Source organism: Vicugna pacos, chromosome 2 (genome assembly GCF_048564905.1).
Source record: "Vicugna pacos chromosome 2, VicPac4, whole genome shotgun sequence".
NCBI lineage: Eukaryota > Metazoa > Chordata > Mammalia > Artiodactyla > Camelidae > Vicugna > Vicugna pacos.
In genome coordinates this window covers 63756256-63780488 of record NC_132988.1, presented here as the reverse complement: position 1 = coordinate 63780488, position 24233 = coordinate 63756256, and the positions used below count along the sequence as shown (strand labels likewise).

General features: G+C 36.7%; 1 long non-coding RNA gene across 1 annotated transcript; it reads left to right on the top strand.

Moving 5' to 3' along the window:
- The first annotated feature begins 5205 nt into the window (after nucleotides 1–5205).
- Nucleotides 5206–11960, top strand: LOC140686505 (uncharacterized). Its single transcript, XR_012060356.1, has 3 exons — nucleotides 5206–5390; nucleotides 7770–7814; nucleotides 11761–11960. It is a non-coding gene; the product is annotated as an uncharacterized lncRNA (long non-coding RNA).
- Nucleotides 11961–24233: the final 12273 nt, after the last annotated feature.

The following is a 24233-nucleotide window of genomic DNA, read 5'->3' as shown; positions in this document are numbered from 1 at the left end:
CCTGTAGGCAGGGCCCATTGTAATGACGGGCTGGGTAGGGGATTAACTAATCACTGATGAGAGATGGCGTATTAATACCCCAGAGTCTTTGCGGCTTAGGCGGAATAGCCCTGAGCACCTTTTCTACACTGTTTCCCAGAATTCCTCTGTGGGGGTTAAGCTTCAGCTTCCACATGGTAACTAGTTTGATACCTGATCCTTTTTTGGAGTTCCTGCCTCACTCCTGTACTCTCTTACAGGGGAGTAATTCTGAGATTACCTACCCTCCTCCCCCTCCCCCCAAATCTACTGGCACTGAAATCTTTGTCTCAATTTCTGCTTTTGAGGCCTCTAAACCAATATAAAGAATGACAGGTGTGGAAAACAGGAGACAGGAGATATACCTTTGAAGCAACCTTGAATAGACGTAGAACGATAAGACAGCATGCATTTAAATATGAACCTGTGAGCAAGCCTTATAAAGTTCTTCTTTCTGTTAAAACCCAGTTATCTTTCTTCAAAGTTTAAAACAATGGTAATAAAAAGAGTGAACACTATTCTCAGTGGCATGCAAAACCTGGGGGCGCACTCTTTTTATTGCTTTGATCTTTTTACGACTCTATAATATAATACCAGCTAGACTGCTCCTGGGTCTAACATTTAGAGAGTAGTGTTTCACCCCTCTTTTTCCCATCCGCAGTTTCTTGCTATCAAAGTGGCCTTCTTTTCACTTAAATCCTGGATTTTAAAGAGATGAACAGGGCAGAATCCCAACAGGAAACAGAAAACATACTCAGAATAATTTGAGGAAAGCCTAACTACGAAGAGCTATTTTATACATATTTGTATGAGGTGACTGCTATGAATAGTGCATTATACTACAGCTAGGGGTACTAGAAAGGAAAAAGTTACCATAACTATACAAAAAGGAGTTTCTATGAGCAGTCTGCCTTGACAGGACCAGTGGCCTTCTAGCTAGTGACAGAATCAGCCAGAGTGGCACAGGCAGGACACCAAAGGAATCAATCTGCTAACCTCACTTTCCAGCCACCCTCTGACCTACCCGGGGTTCAAAGTTAGCTAAACCCAATAGGAGTCTAGAGAGTGGGGAAGCCACTGATGAAGTCCAAGGGCAGAGATCTGGAAGGAGAAGAGCAGAGAACGGCTCTGGAAGGATAAGCCAAAAGTACTTGGTGGCTGTGAAAAGTACCAATGACAGATCTTTCTCCATCACAAAATTTATTGCATCCCAGGACAACCACATGAGCTGACATTATTCTACTTAAACCTACTGCTCACATTCTTCCCAAAGATGTTCATTTAGTAACAGAATCTTCAGATAGCAGTGATTCTGTGTATCAAAAGGAGAATAAAATAGGCATTATCTCAGATCATGAAATCAAAATATCATAGTGATTTACTACTATGTAATGGACTAATGAAGGTGAGAAGTATCTGGTCAAAGTCACACTTCAAAAAGAATGTTAGTTAAGGAATTGTTTTCCCTTAGTATTTTAGGGATTTTTATTGCTTGTCTATGGCTGCAGAGCAACCACAAAACTTAGTGGTTTAGAACAACACATGTACTGTCTCACAATTTCTGTGGGTCACATATCTGGGCGGATAAACAGAAAAGTAGCACAAACTAATATGTAAAATCAAATCAATATCATTTATAATAAATATAAATTCATTAAATTTTGCCGTTAAAAGACAAAGAATACAAATGAATAATAAAAGACGATAACTCCTTCAATATGCTGTTTATAACTGACCCACTAAGCCTGAGTATAAAGAATGAATACAATGAAACAGTAAAGGATTAGATTACATACATTCATTGATATGGATTAATATCCAAAACTATAGTATTGAGCTAAATAAACTATTTATGAACACATAGAGATGATTCCAGTTCATAAAGCCTAAGAAGTTTGAAAAGTAAACAATATCCTTTTTTTACGGCTGTTCAGAATTCATAAAATAAATCAATAAATGAATAAAGACTAACAGAGTACTGCCTCAAAAATAGTGTTTCACTAAATCAATTGTTTTTAAATTGACCAACTGAAGGAATAATGTGCTAAATTTTGCAAGGCAGGTGTGCAAAAATACATTCAAAAGAAATAGGGAGCTTTTACAATATTAACTGAGCAAGGGAGTTGAACTCTATCAGGCGAACACAAGCCACAGTAAAGATATATTCCTCTTTGGAAGAGATTAATTCATTAGTTTTATTGTATAAAAACATTCTGGCTTCTTGTTCTGATTATAAGTCTACAAAACAAAATTCTGACATTAAAAAGAGGCCTATCACACTTGAACATCGCCATGTAACTACCTCTGAACTAGTGATGACGTAGGTCACCTACTTGTTTGCATGTATTTGCATTCTTCTTTGTCAACACCCACACTCCCCTCTTCTTAGACTGATTTTTGTACTCCACATATTTCAGCCTGCTACACATAATATTTTTATCTTCTGTTTTTGACTAAGTGCTTGTCTTAAGTTGCCCCTTCCCTGTTATTCACTCCCTATTTCAAGATTAGGATTTGTTGTTTTGACCACCACAGTATCTGACTTCATCTCATAACATATTCAGGTTGTGTCCCTCTTTGTTGTGATAATTCAGAAATACCTTTCTCTGCGAAATAGTCCAAATTGTGTCACTTTCTTATAAGGACATTATTTTATTTGTGTTATGCTAATATAGAGTTGAGAGTTACCATTTCATTGCTGCATTTAACACTGACTTTACCCAGAGTTATTATCACCTGGTATTACTTGGACAACATTTATAAATGCATTATATACCTTCTTATATCCATTTGAAATTAAAAACAGGTAAAATTAAAAATCAAATGCATTATTCAAAAATGGCCATAAAACTTTTCTATTAAGAATTAAATTATGACTACTTTTATACAATATTATCATTATAAAACTCTTTTAAACTATTGTTTTAAAATGTCATTTAAAATTTTTTTTAAATGTACTGAATTTTGATAGGCTGACAAACTTTCAAAAAGTTACAAAAATATGAAAATGAATATATGTATGTATATGCATGATTGGGACATTGTGCTGTACACCAGAACTTGACACATTATAATTGACCGTACTTCAATTAAAAATCAATTTTAAAAAGTTACAATGTATTGCAAAGCTCATTTTTTTTCTGGAACCACTGGAGAGTAAGCTGCTGACCTAAGCCCCATCACTTTTGAATACTTTAGTTTGTATTTTCTACAAATAAGGACATTCTCCATATAACCATAATACAACCATCAAGATCAGGAAATTAACACTGATACATTACTGCCATATAATCCTCAGACACCATTCAAGATTTGCCACTTATCCCAATAATGTCCTTTATAACAAAAAGTCATTCTCAAAAAGCTTTTAGTCTTTATTACTGCTTGCCCTACGTTAAAAATCGCAGAACCACAGAACATTGAGCAGATGATGGTACAAAAATGCTGCCTGACAATTTTCATTCTGCTAAGGATGGCTGGTTCAGATTTAGTTCAATAAAATGCTGTCCCTTTTGGACTTCATATATGTAAATAAAGAATTGCATCTCTTCCACTAGCATCAGAAACCAGCCTAACTACCCAAACGATGACTTCCTCTTCATCCAAAAGTCAGTCAAACCCTTGACTACTGTGACAGAGTAACATCTGCAGTATCAAAATCGTTATTTTCTGAAGCTGCTTAGTTCAGGTATTTCTGTCCCATTGTTAGGTAGTTAGGTAAGTGGCGGCACCAGGCAGAAAGGTGGAGAAGAGGGAGGACGGTTGGAAGATGGCTTTATGCCCGCCTCTAGCATAAAGGGACTTTACTTTTTCTAAACAGTGCCAGCAAGAAACCGGTTAGAACCTAAGAGCCAAGACTGCAGGGCAGCAGAAAGGACTTAACCGGACACAACCCAATGCTCATTGTATTATAATGAACACTGCGGTTTAGGCCCCCCCACCATGGGGTTTTCTGTGTACGCCATGGGTAAGGACATGCGCAAAGGGGCCAAACATGAGTAAGCATTCCAGGGACAGAGCCGTCAATGAAGAGACCACCTCTGAGCGAGGGAGTGAGAGAAGGGGAGACAAAAGCCTCCGCTTTCCCTCCCTTGGGTCAGCCCGCCTCCCGTTCTTGGGGGTGTACTTTTCTTTTTTTTAAATAAATCCTTTAAAATCTTTAGCGACACAACACATTGTCTCCCATTTGTAATCTTGTCTTTCAGGTAAAACAAGAACTGGGGTCTTTTTCTTTTCCTTTTGGGTAACACCTTCACTGTATTAATGGCAAGTTAAAGGTACTAGTAAAGTCTTCCCACCCTGTGTTGGATGTGGTTCCAACACTCCAGGCCCATAGAGTCTATTAATAACGAGGGAGTAAACTGAAATGAGTATAAGAACAGAATAGGCAAGTTTATGACTCGTTCCTCAGAAAAGAAAAAAAAATTCTCCAGCTTCTTTCGTATATTTATTTATAGCAAACAAACAAACAAAAAAAAACTTTAAAAATTCCATTTCCTTTCTTTTCAAACCTTTTCCTGAATATCCTTATGCGTCATTAACAATGTTCCTTTCAGTTGATGTCACTTTTGCCCTTGTTCCTTTCTTTATGTATTCTTGAAAGTGCTATCTGTTGTGGGGTGAGGGGTGGGGGGTCACACAAAATCTGTCAGTCTAATTTACACAAAGAGCATATTTTAACATCTCTTTTGAAGAAATATGATACAGCATGCATCTAATATATCTTGAATAATGTCCTGCAACAGAAAACATGGTAAGCTATGAATCACACGTCAAAAATTGAACTGGGTTAAGAATTGAAAAGCTAAGCTTATTAGCAATGAGAGCATAATACTGTGACACCTACATGGCTTGGCTCTTTACTGCGTAGTCCCAATGATCTTATCTTGTGGGTAAAAAGTTCAAAATTAGTCTTGATAAACACATCAGTACTTTTTAATGCCATATATTACTTCTATTTTTGCAATACAGCAATTTCTGTGCAGCATTTAGCTCCCTTTTAGAGGAAATCCTATGCTTGGAATTACTTTAAACGTTCAAGAAATGTTCATCTTTTAAAGAAAACAATCTACTTCTCAAATGCTTTAAAAAAGTTGGATTCTATAGCTGAACAGTCAGTAAATGTTGATGTTTTGAGAAGATCAGGTTTTGAGAAGACCCTTCCTCTTTTACTTTCATAGTCTCATTGAACCAGGCACTTTGCCCTGCTGAGCCTTGGTGTCCTCGACTATAAAGACGTACTGATGTGTAATAACACGGTAATAACTCTTCTCTCAAGGGAAATGGAAGATCAGCAAGCAATCAATAATAGACATAAATATAAAAGAGCCAATGGTGTCAGACAGAAGCAAGGAATAAATCAGCCATTTAAGGTAAGTGCATGTGAGCTCACTATCCTCTCTAAGGCCTAGTGGGCTATGCCAGACCGAGACAAGCAATCTTGAGGTACATTACAAAGAAAAGAAGGTGAGCACTGAAGTCTTTACCTTGAACAAAGATACATCGATAAAGTGATCTGTAATGAGTTTGGGATTATGTGCTGTAACTAATTAGAAGTCAGAAATAAATGCACCACCAGCCACGATATCCAAAAAGAACGGAAGGATGCACTGACTGAAGGCGTAATTTTGGAGTTATAATGAGATTCAGTCTTCAAAAATAAAGCATTTAAGGGGTGATTACAGCAATAAAACTTCGTTATCAGCTCATAATGTGGGCTCTAAAAGCTTTTGGAAATTGGTGATGGAAGGGTCAAGTCCTATCAGCAATTCTTGGAGTAGGTTCAGATGGGGAGTAGCTCAGACAGAAATCCGACATCAAGACTGTATCTCACGAAGGGTTCATGTCTTTCTTTTCTGGAATGATGTGTTAATTAACAAGCCTGAAAAAATAAAACAAACCCCTTTTCTCCCTTCTGGGAGAATTCTTGGGGAGGAAAGCGTTTATGAATAACAACACTACAGCTAGTTTGGTATCTGTGAATAGAGGAGATGCTTCCACAACCTATGAGAACACAAGGGTGGGTAAAGACAGTGACCCTAACTCTTATCTTCAACTCTCCCCTTTTATCCAGAGTATTCGATGTTAATCACCAGGATTAATGTTTTCCCAATATCTACACACTTTGCCCTGTGACCTTGTAGTCCTCTCCCACTGTTACTGGCTTTGGTCACTGGATGTCAGTAAATATGGGACAAAGAAAGGCTTGAAAAGTGCATGCTTGCCTTTTTGCACATCTAGTCTTCTCACCCTTGTATTCTGTCACCAGTGTGAGATAAAATTTGAGCCTCCTAGGATGTGAGGGACACGTGCAGCAGAAATGAGGCCCTTCTAGATCAGTGAGCTTCCAGCCAGCCTGCCAGCTGACTCAGGCACGGAAGCAAGAAGAGTCAAGATCACGCCAGCCCAGCCCAGCCCAGCTCTGCAGAACCACCAAGCCAACCCACAGATGTAAGGGAAAAGAATTCTCATGTTAAGACTCTGAACTTTCGGGTGGTTCATTTGATACATTTTTGAAGCAAAAGAAAACTGAAACACACACACACACGCGCGCGCGCACGCACACACACGCACGCACGCACACACACACACACACACACACACACACAGAGGAAAGCTTTGTACAATCCCAAATGAAGTTAAGAATTCATTTCCCTTGGCCTCAATACCCTGGAGTAGAGTGAGTGGGAAGGGTTTTTCCATAGCCACACATTAAGTCCCACATACCCTGGGAGATATGCCATTTTATTTTGTTTTAGAAAGCAACTTACTTCCCCTAGTAGTATTCCTTGAGGAACCTGAGCTCTGAAAACGTTTTGCTACTTGCCGAGAGCCTGGAGAAGAGTGTTGCTCAAGCAACATTAAGTGGTGATGCCGTTTATGATCTACGCTCTTCTCTGATCCTCCACATCTGCCCTTGTGCTGCTCGGTTTAACTTTATGGACTATCCGGAAAGCTAATGATTCCTAAAGGTTAAGGTTTTTCAGTGAATATAAAGTCACGAATATTAGTTTTCTACTTTATAGGTTCATGGTCTGTAATGAATTCCTGCTTAAGCATTTTCCTTTACTTAACAAGGAAGGTTAAAGGATTTCTATTTCTTGTCAAGGCCTTATCAATAAAATTATAATGAAGAACAATCAAGACATATCAAAGGTGAGACTCAGAGCTGTGGCAATTCTGCAGGGGCACTCTCTCCTGAAGGTTTATTTGAAACATAAGGGAATTGCACTTATAGTTGATCTTTTATAGAATGATGTAATTTAACGTGTACCATCATTCTTAAGTGAAAGACCAGGATATCCAGCACAGGTTAAGCCTCTGTGCTCAGTTAATTAAACTGTCTCTCAGTTAAGTAGTTTGATTGAAAACTGCTAGTCTTATTAAACTGGACTTTTAAACTGTCCTGTTTGCAAAAAGAAGTCATTCTGGATGCGTCCCTTTCATTGCCTCTTTATAGGCTTGCAATGTACCGCAAGGCAGATACAGATGTCCTCCCTGTTAAGGACACAGAAACTGTGCCTCAGAATTGTGAGGTGATGTGTGCTTAAGATAATGAAGTTAGGAGGGAAAGAACTATGATACATGATTGAGCTTTTGGGTCCCAACGCTCTGTCTCCTTCCATGAAAAAATACTGCAGACTCAAGTTGTCTTTTTGACAAAACGGAACTCTTACTGTTTGGAAACCTAAATTTGTGGCTGGTTTGTATTGGTGCAAAATTTTACTGATTAATTCATCTATGTATTTTAGAACTATAGTTCTGCAATCAAGACCTCAGGAAAACAGGGAAAGAAGGTAATATTCAAAACTAATTAATTACCCCTTTATAAAAACACTTTTTTTTTGCTTTAAATATGGAGGCAAACTATTCAAGTTATTAGAGCCTAGGTTTGGAATCTTAAGAATCAGAATTAAAATCTATCTCTGCCACTTAGTGGCTGAGTGATGGAAAACAAATTACTCAATTTCTGTAAGCCTCAGGGCTTTTTCATTTGTAAATCTAGGACAATGATACTAATTTCCTAAGTCCCCATAAGAAACAGATGAACTATACAGGTGACGTTCCCATCATACCACTTGACTCCTAATAAGCATTCAGTGAGTGGTGACTTTTACTATTTCTATTTTATCATCCTGAGTTGCAATGAACACAGGTTAAGATTTCACTCCAGTGTACTGTTTGCAGATAATTGAGCTTCCAATCAACTAAACTTCAGTATCCAAATTTTTTTTTCTCAAAATTGGGTTATTTCTACCTTTTTTCTCTCTTTCAAGACCCAGGAACTTGGCTTATAATATAAATATTCTCATGGAAATTGGAGTGTAGTTTATTAGCCCTAAGGAAGCACATATTCAAATTAAAAAATATGATGGGTAACAAGTGTTACAGACGACAGGTGATCTTGGAAGTGACACTGACTCAGCCCAGGTTACTCGAGGGCTGATATGGCTACTGTACCTGCTCTGGAAACTCCCTGCCAGGCTCTTCTTGCAGAGATTCATCTTCTGTTTGTAACTCTTAGCAGATTTGATCCTGTCGACTCCCCAAAATAAAACACTGAAGCTACTTTCTCCCTAGCTTCCTAGCTCCCTCGAAATCCTACTCTTGCTTTCAGGGCCTCCAGCACGGGCACTGAAAACTCCACTCCCTTCTCCAGAGAACTTACTAATTAGCCTTGGAAATACCTGTCCTCTCTTCCACTTATTGATTCTTCCTGCCTTGTCCTGAAATCCTTACTGCTTGTTAAGACAAGGAGTAGCCACGGAAGAATTTTTTACTTTTATAATTCTAACCTAGGATTTTCTATGTATTCCTATATTATGCTCAAGAAAAGAAGGTTCCACACTTAAAAAAATATTTAGAAATGCTTAATTATCAGTCTTCAGTACAGAATTAAGAGTTCTGAAAGATCATGAGATAATGTGTACATATATAAATACATTAAAATATATATCATAAAATATTTTATATTAACTGATACATTACTAAATTTATAAACATATTTTATGTCAGAGGAATATATATATTTTTCAGATTTACTCACATCCACTTGAAGTCAGAGCTTATTTTTTTTATGTCAAATTAATTATTATATCAATCATGGACCACCATTTCGTGTTTCAAAGATTGAGTGTTACTCTGTACTAATGCTCTCTTCTCAAGTAGACACCATCTCTTCTCAGCTCTTACACACAAATGTAGCCACAACATGGATATCTAACAAGCAGGCCATTTTCTAGATTTTTGGATCATCTTCTGGGTCTTCTGACTCAAATTTAGTGAGGCACTTCTGTGATCCTAACTTCCCTGAGAGTTGTTATCAAACAGCCTGTCTGTCATTTGGTTGGTTTGAGTTTTCATCCCCCTCACCCTTGGACTTCTTTGGCCATCTTATTAACCTACGGCCTTTCTTAGAACACTGTTTTTAAGCATTTCTCTAAAAAGATGTAAAATAATAAATGCTTTAAACTGTTTTAAATATATATTAATACAAAGGAAATCAATAATAATGAAATATAGTTACAATATTAGAAGTGTGCTACAGTTGAATATATGCATCTTGATAATGTATTAAATAAATTATTGTCAGATGTATAAATTGTTATAATTTCAAAATAATGATCAGAATAAAAGATACTAGGATATATTTGCAACTGGGGTAATGGGGATATGAAAATAAATATATGTGAGTTCTTCTAGTGAAAAAGTTACAGGCATCACTAGTATTACCATAATTCATTGCCTGACATATATATGGAAGTAAATTTCAGTTGGAAGTTACTGAAAAAAAATATATATACATATAATTTTCTTCATCTAAATTAATGGTATCTCAGAATTCTCTCTGTTGTCTGTGATTAACAAATTTGGTACTTCAACCTTATATGAAAGTTTTTATGGCTGTTACTGTGTTTGCATGAAGGCTTAAAGTATGTAGTTTTGGGGTTTTTTTAATGTAAATCTTACAGTTCTCTTGAGCTACGCTGACTTGGTGCAGCACCAGTTTACTGTAAATAATTTTTTAAATTAAATAGCCATGATTGAATTATCTGAAAGAGTCTCATTCCCTTAATTTACTATAAACAACATTAAATACCCTCAAATTGCAGCTTACTCCTCAATAGTGGTAGACAAAGAGAATCAGATGATATATCTGTACATTTCACAGATATAAAATGGCATAAATTAATGCCTAATTATTTTTATATCCCATTTATATGTATTCATTTCTTGTTTTATGCAGGTTGACTGCAATTATGTAACTTTATATGCATCACAGAATGAAATTTTATTTTTTTTTCAGCAGTAGAGAAGAATGATGTACCAATTGTTCTCAGTATTGTATGATTTAGAGTTTTATTTAAGTTTAGTGGACAGAAAAATTAAACATGGGTTCCTAGATCAAAGTTAACGCTTCAGAAAGTAACATCAATAGCCTATATTTGAATATATTATAGATCTAAAACTTCTGATGTTATTCAAGTAATAAGTTAAAACTTCACCCTTTAAGTCAGAATCATAGGTCTTCAAACATTACAATTCTTAATAAATCTATAACCTTAAAGTTCATGCAACAATAGTACAATACTTTAAAGAAACTTTGCTATATATGTTCGATCATTTGACTTTCACTGACTTTAACTGCTTACAATAATCTAGACACTGGGATAATATAAAATTTTTAAAGATGAAAATTAGAGGAAACTGTTTTTCACAAATTCACAATGATGTAGAGCCATTCTATGTCCACAAACGCTGTACCCATTGGCATTTTTCTTCAGACATACATGAGTGTAAAATATTATCACATATTCTTCACACTACTCCCAATGCCTTTCAGTTTTAGATGAATATTAAGTTAAAAGCAACAGAAAGGCATATTCACCAAGGGTAAATAAAATAAAGTAAAATAACTGAAATGATAAAGTTGGCAAAACCCAAAAATTACATATAGGACTAATTAGTACATGCAGTAATTTACACTAAATATTGATTAGCAATTTCATAGTGGTTTGCCTTTCATAAAATACTTTTACATAGATGTATGTGAAACAAGGCAAAGATCGATGTCATCAGCATTTTAGTTATTATATGTTATATCAACATTACCATGGTCCTTTCAGATCAAACACTAACAAACAGCAGGGAAATAAACTTAGTCCTGGGACCAGATGATATGTGAACTTCTTTCCTTCCTATGTAAATGCAAACTGTTTGGACACTACTTATTGACTGGGATTAAAAAGAACAGAGCATATTAGTAAATGCCTGACTAGAGCCAAAGGCTGTGTTTATCTACCCTAGTGACATACTAGGAAAGCAGCTATGCTGGGGCTACATCTTGTTGAAGTGGCACTTCCTCGTCTAACAGGGGAAGTATTTTACCATTAACTGTCATGACCCTTCTGTGTGTTAGCTGCTGTGTGGCACCGCCCAGAAGCCCTATCACAGGGCTGGAATCGCTGCTGGCAGGCACTCTTAAGTCGTCACTCCTCTTTGGGAACTACCTCACTTAAAGAGCACCGATCACATCACCATTAGTCACAAACCTCTTCCCAGGGCAGCCCACATCCAAAGGCTTATTAACATGACAGTAAAAACATGGGCCTCTTGCCTCAAGGTGGGCAAATCTAAAGGGCGATTCATGCCCCAGATATGTCTGTGGGGTTTCCTGAGTGCTGCCAAAGAGCTCAACTTGTTCCTTTGCTCAGTCTAACCTCCTTCCCTTCATTTCCACAGATAATCCTACAATCCCTTCCTACTACCCATCCTGCATAGGTACCCCACGCACAGTGAAGTCAGGACTTCGACATAAGAGCTTCAGTGAGAAGGAGCTGACACATTCGAGCATTGTTCACGGGACAGACATCCTCTTTTAAGGACTCAGTCTGTCCAAACTTGGGTAAACATTTATCCCTTTTGAGAAGACAAAAGCATCAGGTTATCATTGTGATGTCTTTAATATTTTTGCCATAAAAATAATCTCCCTTTCTCAGAGACTATGATTACCAATCACTCTTTTGATTTTGTTCCTCCAAATAGATATCCTTTTAAAGATATTTTAAGAGAATCTTAAAAAGAAGGAGAGAGAGAGAGAGAGAGAGAGAGAGAGAGAGAGACAAATGAACTTATTTACAAAACAGAAACAGAAATAAAAAAACAAACTTGTGGTTACAGCAGGTGGGTAAAGGGGAGATGGAGGGATAAAATGGGAATTCAGGATTTGCAGAAACTAACTATTATATATAAAATAAATAAACAGCAAGGTCCTACTGTATAGCACAGGGAACTATATTCAATACTTTGTAATAGCCTATAATGAAAATGAATATGAAATATATATGTATGTATAACTGAATCACTATGCTGTACACCAGAAATTAACACAACATTGTAAACTGATTATAGTTCAATGAAAAAATAAAAATAAAAAATATATTTTACTCACTAGAAGATATGAAGCAATAGTTTCCTAAGTAGTAATGGTTTTAATTATAAATTAATAAATTGCCTTCTAGTTATTTATAACACACAGTTAACTATGAGCTTGGTTAATTATGGTAAGAATTATTACATTTACAAACTTACTATTTTTCTACTATGTGCCACGAACTGTTATAGGTGCTTTATATATCTTATTTTAGCTATTTTTTACAAAAATTCTCAGAAAAACAAAGAATATATAAATATCTTTATTTCACAAACAAGGTTGACAAAGTTCAGTGACTTCCCTAAGAACACACAGCTAAGAAGTCTAATCAGATTTAAACTCAGGTCCATAGTGCACCCAAACCCACACCAAGAACTAATCTTTCCTGGTATAAATGCAACCTTATTAAACTTCTCAGTATATGAAAACAAAATAACATAAAACAAAACAAAAACAAAACCAGCATGTTCCCAGCAACAACTTTAAAACTCATGTGTACCCAATAGTTATTTTTATCTAGGACTGAATTTTGTCTTCACATCAGAAACAGTTACACATCACCAAATCTCTGTGAACTTGGTTTGGGGTGTGTTCATGTGATCTGATGCAGTGAGAACAGCTCGTACATCTTTATAAAAACACACACTTTATTTTGGGATCAAGTGTTGTCTCTTTCTGTTGCTTGTTTCATAGAAACAGCATAGAGGTAAAAAAGGCATAAATTAAATAATAATAATAATAGCCACTGTTATTTAAACACTTAGCATGTGTGAGGAGCTGGTCTTAGCATTTTAATATATTGATCAATTAATACAACTAACCTTTTACCAGATATTTGCTATTATCTTCACTTCACAGATAATGTAACCGAGGCATAGATGTTAATTAGTTCACTACTGGTTACAAGGCTATTGAACGGAAAAACCAGAAGAGGGGATGGGCTCAGTTCAAAAACCAGAACATCCAACAGAGCTAAGGTGAAAAGTGGGAAGATGAGAGGACTTAGAAGAGCATACCCCTGACAAGCCTCCCACTGCCATCCCCTCTCACATACATACCCTTTTTTCTCCTTTATCTCTTTGGTAGTCTAATCTCTAGGCTCTGGGTGGACTCCATATGTAACTGAAGTGGAAGATACCTCTGTGTTGTGTTTAAGCACTCTAGAAAATCAGTTGCATTCCAGTTATTCTGTTACTGATTTAACAGGGTATTTTTTTATCATCAGGATCATTTCTTTAGGTTAAAGTATTTTATCTACATAATATCTCTTAAACCATAACATGAGGCAGCAAACCTGATTGATATGGGGTACAACTGAGTCTGAATCACTGTGTGCTACATATGCACAAAAGATTAAGAGATTATGATGATTCATTTCCTTATTCAAGGTCTGACAGTCTAGGAGGAATGCTGCTCAAACAAATCTTAGAACGTTTACAGCATATAAATGAATTTAAGCATACAAAAAGAATTTGAGAGCATCTTACATCTCAAACTAGATGCTGGCAATTTAGTACGGTAAACCTAAGCACAGAATGCTGGGAACTCTTGGGAGACTCCTGACACCTAGAAGAGAAAGTCCCTGTCTGGATCTGGCAGGATGGGTAAAGGGAGCAGGAGTGGACTTTACAGAAAGAGAAAGATCACAGGAAGAGACACAAAAGTGCAAATGTTTGGTTAGTTCAATAACCTACAAGTGAGTAACTATTCTTGGGGCTTGGAGTTTACACATCACATTGCCTATATAATATTCCTGCTGCCTATATAATGTTTATACAATATGATATCATATAGGCAACATACAGTTACTTATACTATACTGTTTCTCCTCCTGTTTCTCTGGTTTTAGTTAGTTTTTTTCTAATGTGAACCTGATTTGTTCAGGCTATCACAGTATACAACTTCTTTCCCAGACACCCTTGAAACTAGAGGAGATCATGTACCCAGATCTGGACAAAGTAGAGGTGTAGTAGATAGGACTACGAGTAAAGCTATTATTTTCATGACAAAAAGGACATGTTCAGTTGTCATATGTCATGTATCTCTTTTGTGTTACCCTTTCCTCCTTTTTCCTACTGGAAACTTAGGAGATATTTCTGGAAACACATCAGCCTTATTTTGACCTTGAGGATGAAAGCTATATAGTACAAGGTCCAGAGTGGAAAGATAAGAGCCTGAGACCTCAATGACTTCTTCATGTGTTAATGTTCTAAGAAGTCCCAATGACTGTGAATAACTTGAGGGAACAAACAAAAGACATAATAAGGAGGGGGGACGGCATCACCATTAGATTGGACTATGTGGCTTAATATGAGAGCCAGATTGCTAACTAAATGTCACAATTAGGAAAACTACTCACCAGTCACAAGCAATGTGTAGAAAGGTCAGTAACAAGGAGAGGACTGAAGGTAAAAACTAACTGCCGCTCTCAAATGATTCCAGGTTCCCATGAAACCCCTAATCTAAAGTCCTCATTAAAAGCAAGGGAATTTTTTTGTTCAGACTGGAGGTTCTATATTCATGATAAAATAGTTTTTTATCTCAAATTTTTCTCTTCACTTGACACTAATTATTTGGGCATTATGAAAGACAGAATGACTGAATATGAAACCAATGAGCCTTTGAGGCACTACAGGGACATGGTGATGAGAGATAACCAACTCTGACATTGGTATTCAACAACTTTGTTTGAATCATGAGCCAGTAGCATGGTGAGCACTTCAGCCCATTTCTCTAATATTGTGGCTGATGAAAAGCATGCCAATTCAGCATAGGTTTGATTTTCTATAGTTTATAAAAGGCATCAGACTGTGAATATCCAGTTCAGGACATAAAGGTATAAAATCAAATAATAACATTAAAACACAAGAGACTGTCGGGAGCCCGGCCACCAGACCCTGAGGCTGTACGCACGGCGAGGCCTACAGGAAGCCCACTGCACGGCAGTGGTGAGAAAAGATGTGGCAGGGTTCTCTGCATCTTCTTAGGATTTTGCTTAATATTCGCTTTGCTGTGTGGATATATTAAGAACCATGATTCTGGGAAGTCCCCACGGGGACGAGATGGGGAGATTCAGGGGAAGACTGGAACAAATATGACTAAGGGGCAATTCCATATAAATGTGTCCCAAGAAATCTGTGCGGAGCTGTCTCTTTTATCAGGAGCCAGAGTAAGGGCAAAAAGATACCTAGAGGAAATTGGGCTTGGGTTGGAGGACCATCTAATGTTCCGTGGTGCTGCCATAGTTATTGTTGCGTATCTTGAAGGGAGGATTCTAACTGAATAGGTTAAGTAAAGTTTAAATCAGGCTTCAAAGAATTCTGATGTCAACCTGTTAATCAGCTATTTGAGAATGGTCTGTCTAGGTCAATATAATCTTAAAAATTCTCAGAGCCAAAAAGAATAAAGAGAAATTGGTCGGTCTGAACGTTCTGGTACAGCAGAGTTAATGGAAAGAGAACAAGATTAACTCAAGATTCTCATGAGCAGCGAAGTGGCCAAATGGAACAAGTAAAAGGACAGTGAAGGCGCAGATTGTTTGAACTGTTCCGGAAGAGCTAACCGCAGAAGCGTAACAAAGACTGAAATTGTTAGTACTGTACTCCCCCCTCTGTATTTTGAAACCGCAAGTGCTTGTAAGCATAAATATAAATACCAAAACATGAGTAAACTGGGAGAACCTGCTGCCATGAGCTGCTGAAGTGTGTCTTGTCTGTGTCTTTCTTCGCGCCGACGCTACTCCTCCCTCAGGTTCCTGAACCCGCTGGGGCTGGACTCCGGCAAGAGACTATCTTAAATAACTTGAAACACATATATAGGAATGCAGGTAATAAATAAAGTATGGCATACTCGACAGACGAGTTACACAAGTGGCACTTCCTGCCACATACTTGAGCAAAAAGGGCCATCTACTTTCTGGGAAAACAGTCAAATATGTAGACAGCTGCAGACAGAACACATGAAGGGGTGAAAAGTGGCACACTGCCTTGTCACCTATAAATCTCCAGCAACCAATAGTGTGGCACTTGTCACAATATTAGGCAATTTAGTTTGGGGGGGATTTATGGTAGTCCTTTGTCAATGACACTTTTGTGACTCTCTCCACACTGAAGTCTGGCTCTTTTATTTCCCATCTATTTTAGGTAATTGTTAAGAGTGTGGGTTCTGAATTCAAATAACATAAATCACATACATGGTGTTTTACCAGCGAAATATTAAAACAATTACCCCAAAACTTATTCTCAATATACTTGTTACCTTAAAATTAACTCTGTGCTAGCAAGGCCCTGTTTTAGGTAGGGTAGGCCATAAGCATGTCCAGTCTAAATCAGTATTTACTCATCTTTCATCTCCTTTTATTAGTTTTTAATTTTCCCCTTGTTTGTGACCTAGACTTTTATACCTTATTTACTGAGGTTTTCAGATCTCTGTAGTAGCTCTTCTCTGCAGACCAAGAATGGAACTAGACAATTCTCAAAGGACATTATGTGATTCCAGAGAGACAGGGGCCAAGTGACAGTATTTACTTCTCACAAACAAGGTTGCTGTGATGACCGCAATGAGCACCAGACCAAAGTGTTAATCAGAAAGTTCTGACAAGAAGGGACCTTTGGTATCAGATGATGTATCATGATGCTCCTAGGAACAGAATTTTAAATTCAATCACCAGAAGAGAGAACAATGGCCCCTCCACAAATCGCCCCTCTGAACTCCGCAGAACTGAGCCTTGAGTTACCTTAGAGACCTAGAGCCTCCTGAACGAAGGGGAAGTCAAGCCCCCTTTGGGAAGGACTCTTGCTTAAATTCCCAAATGTTTATGTTGTAAGTCTCATTCTCAGCCTCTCCTATAAACATCAGGGTGGTTTAATGAAAAAAAAAAAAAGGAAATAACTAGATACTCAGGGAGTAGGGGACAGTGGCTCTGAAGTCAAATTAATTCCTGGGATGTAAATGACACTATGGCCCATTAAGTTAAGGATTTGTGAAGGTCAAATGATTAATGGAGTTTAGCAAGAATCACAGAAGGTACAAACCACCGTCTGGTTATTTTCCCACCTCTGGAATACGCGGTTGTAATAGACAAACCAGGCAATTGAAAATCCCTAAACCGATACCCTAGCCTTATAGACTGACGCCTATTATGCTAAGAAAGCCAAGCTTTCTTACTGCCTCCACCCTTCTAAGCAGTAAACCAAACACATATAACATTCTTAAAGAGCTTGTTCCACCATCAAGGAATTAACACACACAGAAGAAATCCTTCCGTATCTCCAGCCAAATTGCCCATTTGGAGTGTGCATACGAGTGGTGTACACAAAAGAATTACTGTATTTACTTGTAGGCTCCCACTGCCTGTTCCGGATGTTGCTTTTTGGTTGTTGCACATCAAAACATCTCTCGGCATTTGGTGAGCAGCTATTGATGAGGGAATTTATTTTTTTCCTATAAATTTAATGAAAACCACCCAAGTTATCCCTGTATTCTCATGTTTCTATTCTCCAGCTCTATTCCATAATCTCGTATACAGGAACATTGATAGCTTCTTCATTCCACAGGATGTCACAGAGATCCACTACATTGATTCTGTCATGCTGGCTAAACCTGTTGAGCAGGAAGTAGCAATTGTTTTCAATAGCTTGCTAAGATACAGGTATGCTAGAGGTGGAAAATAAATTCCATGAGAAGTCAGGGTCCTAGAACCTCAATTAAATTCCCAGCAGTCAACTTGTCTAGTGTTTGTTAAGATTGCCCTTCAAAGGAAAAGGACAACTCTGCATTTAGCCTCTCCTACCACTTAAAAAGCACAAAGCTTAATGGGCCTCTTTAGAGCAAAGGCTATATATATATATATACACACACACACACACACACACACACACACACACACAGATATATGTGCATATATGTGTATATGTGTGTGTGTGTGTGTATATATATATATATATATATATATATATAAAATTTTCACTTGCTACTTTTCTACCCATTTACTGAGTAAATTGAAAGGCTGACAATTTTGGATAGATCCCATAGGAAAAGACATCTCTTAAATAGGAGCATATAACCCTGACATCTGGGCCATATAACTGAAATGATTTGATGGTGTTTGACCTATCTGTAGCTGATACAGATGTGTATGTAGCCTACAAGATTTTGGAGCGAAGCTTTCCCCTCTTCTCAAAAAACAAAACAAAACAAAACAAAACCAACCAAACAAAAAAACCCAAAACAAACAAACAAACAAAAAAGCTCTTTTTTTAAGAAATAACTTCTGGCTGGCTACTGGGTCCTGGTAGGGACTGGCCACTTGACCACGGCTCAGTTTTTATCGTGAAGACTGACCTGCCCATGACAAACCATGATGTTTTCTGACCTACTAGGCCCTACATTTTTAAGTATTCCATCATCAAGTGGAAGTGGTTCATCTCACGATAGAACAGGTCCTAAAGGTACAAGTAAGCCATGTGAAAAATTATATCTGATTCTCATAGCTCCCATTTCTCCTACTTTTTTTCTTTCTCGATTTGCATAATGATCTCATGGGAAATTTACTATAATTAATTTCCTGGGGACTAATAATTCAATTAGAGCCTACAGATGGTTGTAAACAATATGCTGTATATTTGAAAGCAGACAGCTACCTCACTACTTCACTGAAGAGTGGCTCTAAAAACAGTAGTGAATAAAAACTTCCCAAAAAAGGGTAATGACCTTGAGAAATCTATCTCATTATTTGTTTTTTTGGTTGAGGGGTGTGGGGAAGAAAAGCTATACAAAAGTATAAGTTATCATCAATTCATGGATAGATGATCAGGGACTCAGAAGGAATACAATTAGAAAATTGGTTACAAGAAAGTCTGGAAAGAAGTGTGAGATTATCTGTGTCCCACCTGAATGCTTGCCAAAGGTTAACTTCAGTAGAATGTATTAATGATCAGATGAAGACAATGCCCCAAACTGTGGGTGGAAATCAGCCACCCTTACCCTTACCCAGTGAACAAAGAGGCCATAACAGCAGGGATGGTGCTTAATGTTGGCTTAGTAACATGGACTTTGAAAATCCTCAATTATTGAAAAAGCTACCATGTTTTTGGCTTTCCAGGATAGCTCCATGTTATTAGGCAGAAGCACAATTTTTCTATTGTTTTATTTGTAAGTAAATACGATGAAGAGAGTTTATGTGAATTTCAAGTTAACAAGAGATTTGTTCTGGATTGTGCTTTGTCAGATTGGTTAACCTGAACTTACATTTCCCTAAATCTCCTTCCCTATGTAGCCTTAGATTAGATTAGTCCAGAAAAGAAACTTGAAGAAAAAAAGAAGTAAAACATCAGCGATTACTCTCTGAAGTTCTTTGTCAGATATGTTACAGAACAGATGAGGTGATAATTTGGCAGTGCTGGCTTATCCTCACTCACCCCTGTTCTTTATCCAGATATTTTCCCAATGTTTGGTCCTGCTGACCAACAGCTGCCCTAAGCCCATTGGCAAGGTCTTATTTGAAGACTCATGGAGGTGATGGATAGAGACAGCAGCCTTATAAATACCATTCCAGGAGCCCAAAAAATTTGTGGAATGCAGCTAAAGAAATGCTGGGAGGAAAACTGATAACACTAATCGTTTACATTAGAAAATACAGGTAAGAAAACAACAGAGAGAATTAAAAAACTGATAAAATTCTAAAAAGCTGACAAAAATAAAAAGAGAATAAGCCACCAATATCAGGAATTAAGCAGAAGAAATCACTACAGATCCTGCTGCAATAAAAAAAGATAGTAAGAGAATACTAAGAACAAGTTATACTCATAAATTCAACAATTTAGAAGCTTTATACTAATTCCTTGAAATCCACAAACTAACATAACTCAAGATTAAATAAATAGCCTGAATAATTCTATAATCATTATATAAATTTCATGTGTAATTAAAACTCCCCCCAAAATAATATCCAGGCCCAGTGGTTTCCCTGGTGAATTCTACCAAACATTTAAATAAGAAATAACCCATATTTACATACAATCTCTTCCAGAAAATGAAAGAAAAGAAGTATTTTCCAACTCATTTTTTAAATTAGTATTACACTGATACAAAAACCAAAGACAGTGCCCTCCATCACCCTCCCAAAAAAGATAAAACTAAAGACCAGTATCTCTCAACAAATTAAAAATGAAAACTCAAAAATATTAGGAATATATCAAATGTATCCCAGAGTAAATCAAAAACTTATGATCACACACATACATAATGTACTCAAAATTTCATAGGAGCTTTTTTTTTTTTTGTAACAGGCAAAACTAGAAATAACACAGATGTCTTTAATGGGCAAAGAGTTAAACAAATTGTGGAATATTCATACCATGGGACTCTACTCAACAGTAAAAAAAGAATAAACTATTAATATGTGCAACAACATGGATGAATCTAAAGGAATACAGGCTGAACAGAAATTTCCAATCTTCTTGAAATGACAAAAATATAGAAATAGAGAAAAAAATAGAGAAAAGAGTAATGGTTTCTGAAGGCGAGGCAGGGAGTGGGAGGTTGGTATTACAAAAAAAGAACAACAGGAAGGATCCTCCTGGTGATGGAACTCTGCTGTATCTTGACTGTAGCAATGGCAATATGCTGGTTGTGACAATGCACCATCAATTTCTCTAGCCATTGTCCCTCTACCTCTATGTGCTGTACTATCAGTTTTTCATTATGTTATTATGGTGAGGGGGATGCACCTGGATAGAGGGAATACAGGCTACATCTGTACTGTTTCTTACAACTGAATATAAATTATCTCAAAATAAAAGGTTTAATTAAAATATACATTATCAGGATAATAACTCATTCCTTGCAGCTATTCTTTACTTGACTTCAGAACATCACACTGTTGATTTTCCTTCTACATCCTCCTTTGTTACACTTGGAATCAAGTTCTAACCTGGTTATCCTTTTGCATAATTAGTTGTTCCAATTGCATCTTCTTTAATTACTTTCCTCATCTCCCTGATTTCTAAATCTTTGAGTACTCCAAGATGCAGTCCTGTCCCATACATCTTATCTTTTCTATTTATATTTGTTCTTCTCAAGTAATTAATCCTTAAATACCATCTGTCTTCTGAGTCTCAAACATCTATCTCTACCTCCTACATTCCAGATAGTTGAATCTAGCTGCCTACCCAGTATCTCCACTTGGATGTTTGAGAAGCATCATAAATAGAATATTTCTAATATCAAACTCCAACTCATCTCTAAAATGTGTTCCCTATCTCAGTAAAAGGTTGGGGTTTTTTTGTTTGTTTTTTTTTGTTTGTTTTCGTTTAGTTTAGTTGCTGAGAAATCCTAGATTTATCTTTGACTCTTCTTTACTTTTTCATTACTGGAGTCCAAATTAACTAGAAACTCCTCTTCATTCTTAAAAAGATGTCAAGTATCCTATCACTGCTTACCACACTCACTGCATCCATCATGCCAAAGCCACCATTATTTTCACTTGGGTTCTTACAATAACCTTCACATTTTTTTCTGCTTCTTTCTGCTTTCTCTGGCTCCCTTGTTGCTACCTGCTGCCCATCTTAACACAAGGACCAGAGTAAAATTTTAAATATATATCTGATGTTTACAAATTTGTTTTTTATTCCACTTCCTTCCACTTCAGCTCCACTTCCCCCTGTAGACATCACCACCTTATAGAACATACATTTTTACTTACTTCCCTAATTTTTAAAGATCTCTTTCTTTCCTACCAAAGTATAATCAATGTCAAGGCAAAAGTTTTTGTCTATTTTGTTTCCTGAGAAATGCCCAGTGCAACAACATTTCCTGACAAATGGTTGAGATTGAATAAATATGTATTAAGTGCATGAATGAAAAACTACATGAATGAAATATAAAATTAACAAGGCCTGAAAATGATCTGAATGTAAAACATGTGGAAGAGAAAGAAATTAATATGACACTGGGGTTTCTTGTCTGAGTGACTTACAAGGATTGAATGTTTTATTAAGTGAGAGACTCTGTAAAATGTTGGGGGTTGGTCAGAGGAAGACAATGATTTTGAACATGTTGGGTTCTATTCATGTCAATGAATCAGCATCAAACTAGCAATTAGAATCTATTATAAGAAGGAAAGCTAGCCTAAAAGGTAGGTCATTTTTAAGCTTCTTAAACTATTTCAATTAAACATTTTTACTTTTCTGCTGTTTTTTTCCTTTCAGCATAATGTACATATGATGGGACAGATTTTAACCCAATCTGTGGGTACGTTTGGGATTATAACTTAAAATGTAGGTTTTGCAGTTTCCTGAATACCTGTCTTGGGAAATCTGATGAGAACCTCAAAGATCTTTGCAAACTTCCTCAAGAACAGATAGAACTGATGACCACCTAGAAGTCTATCTGGCTACTGAAGGGGAGATAACATACTAACACACGTTCATATGCAGCAGATAAACCAAACACATAGTGGTTTAAGACAGGGTTTCTAAAAGAAAGTTGCAAAGACAGACAGCCACTCCAAATCATAGGCACTCATTTGCATTCTCCAGGGTGAGGAGAAGCAGGGATTTATTTATATTCGTTAATGATTCTCCCAGTAGGCTAGACAGTAATTTAATAGAAGAATTTGAAAAAGTACATAATTAATTCAGAGCTTACAGTATTAGAGAAGCAGTTAACTATGAGTTTTAATACCTATGGACAGATTTTGATTATCAAGTCTGGCCCGTTAGAGTCTGGCCACATTGCCTCTACTTGGGTCCACCACCATCTGAATAGTAATGCCTTCCTTGAAGCACAGAAAACTTACAGGTGAGATTTTATTTGGTAAGATGAGATTCCAGACAACTATGGTTAGTTATTATCCAGTGAAACTCTGTTTTTTTTAAGGCTTGCTTTTTATCTGAAACCTCTGATGTTTCCAGTGTTAATAAGCTCTGGCTGCAGACACACTTCCTAGCCACCCAATTTACCTTTCTTAAATTTAACACTTCAGTGCTTTAGAAACACTTGATATCAATGCAATTGGATCACCTACTTAGACTTAGAGAAAGACATTACATGTAACATCCCACAGTTCCTTCTGTGTAACTAAGCAGTCAGTGTCTGGATCACATCCTCTTTCCCTCATGGTAAGCAGAGAAAAGAAAGAAAAGGAAGATTTAATTATGAACGGGCCTGAATAATAAAAACACTGAAGAATGTAGGACAGCCTCCCTAACAAAATGAAAATAAAGCTAGTGTGATGCCTGATGGCAATAATTTTGACAAAACAATGGAACCCATTAGACTCAATTGCAAGGATATAGCTTTAGGGGAAAAATGAAAAACTCAAATTTAGTGCATAGGATTTTCCTTCTCCCTAAATATCTAACTTATTTACTTTGCTCTCTTAAGAATATGACTCCTTGATTCAATTCTGGGTTTCGGTAGCAAAAAAATAAAAAAGAATATGACTCCTTTTAAAATTATTAAAAATTATACTTTTACTCTATGATGTATAATAGAAAGTATACATTTCTGGCTCTTTCACAAATAACACAGAATGAAGAATGATTTAAAGGTCTGTGGTATCATAAAAAATCTAGTGTTTGTGTTTCAGTATTTGACAGTAATCCTTGACTCGGTGCAAAGGATAATTATGACTTGCATAATTTTACCTCCTTTAAATTTTGGCATTTTTGAGGTAATGATTATCAGGGAATGCTTTAACATTTAATATGCCACTAAATGCTAGTAGTCTGGAATATATCCAACAGTTGTCAGAAATGATATTTATTTAAGCTGCAATCCT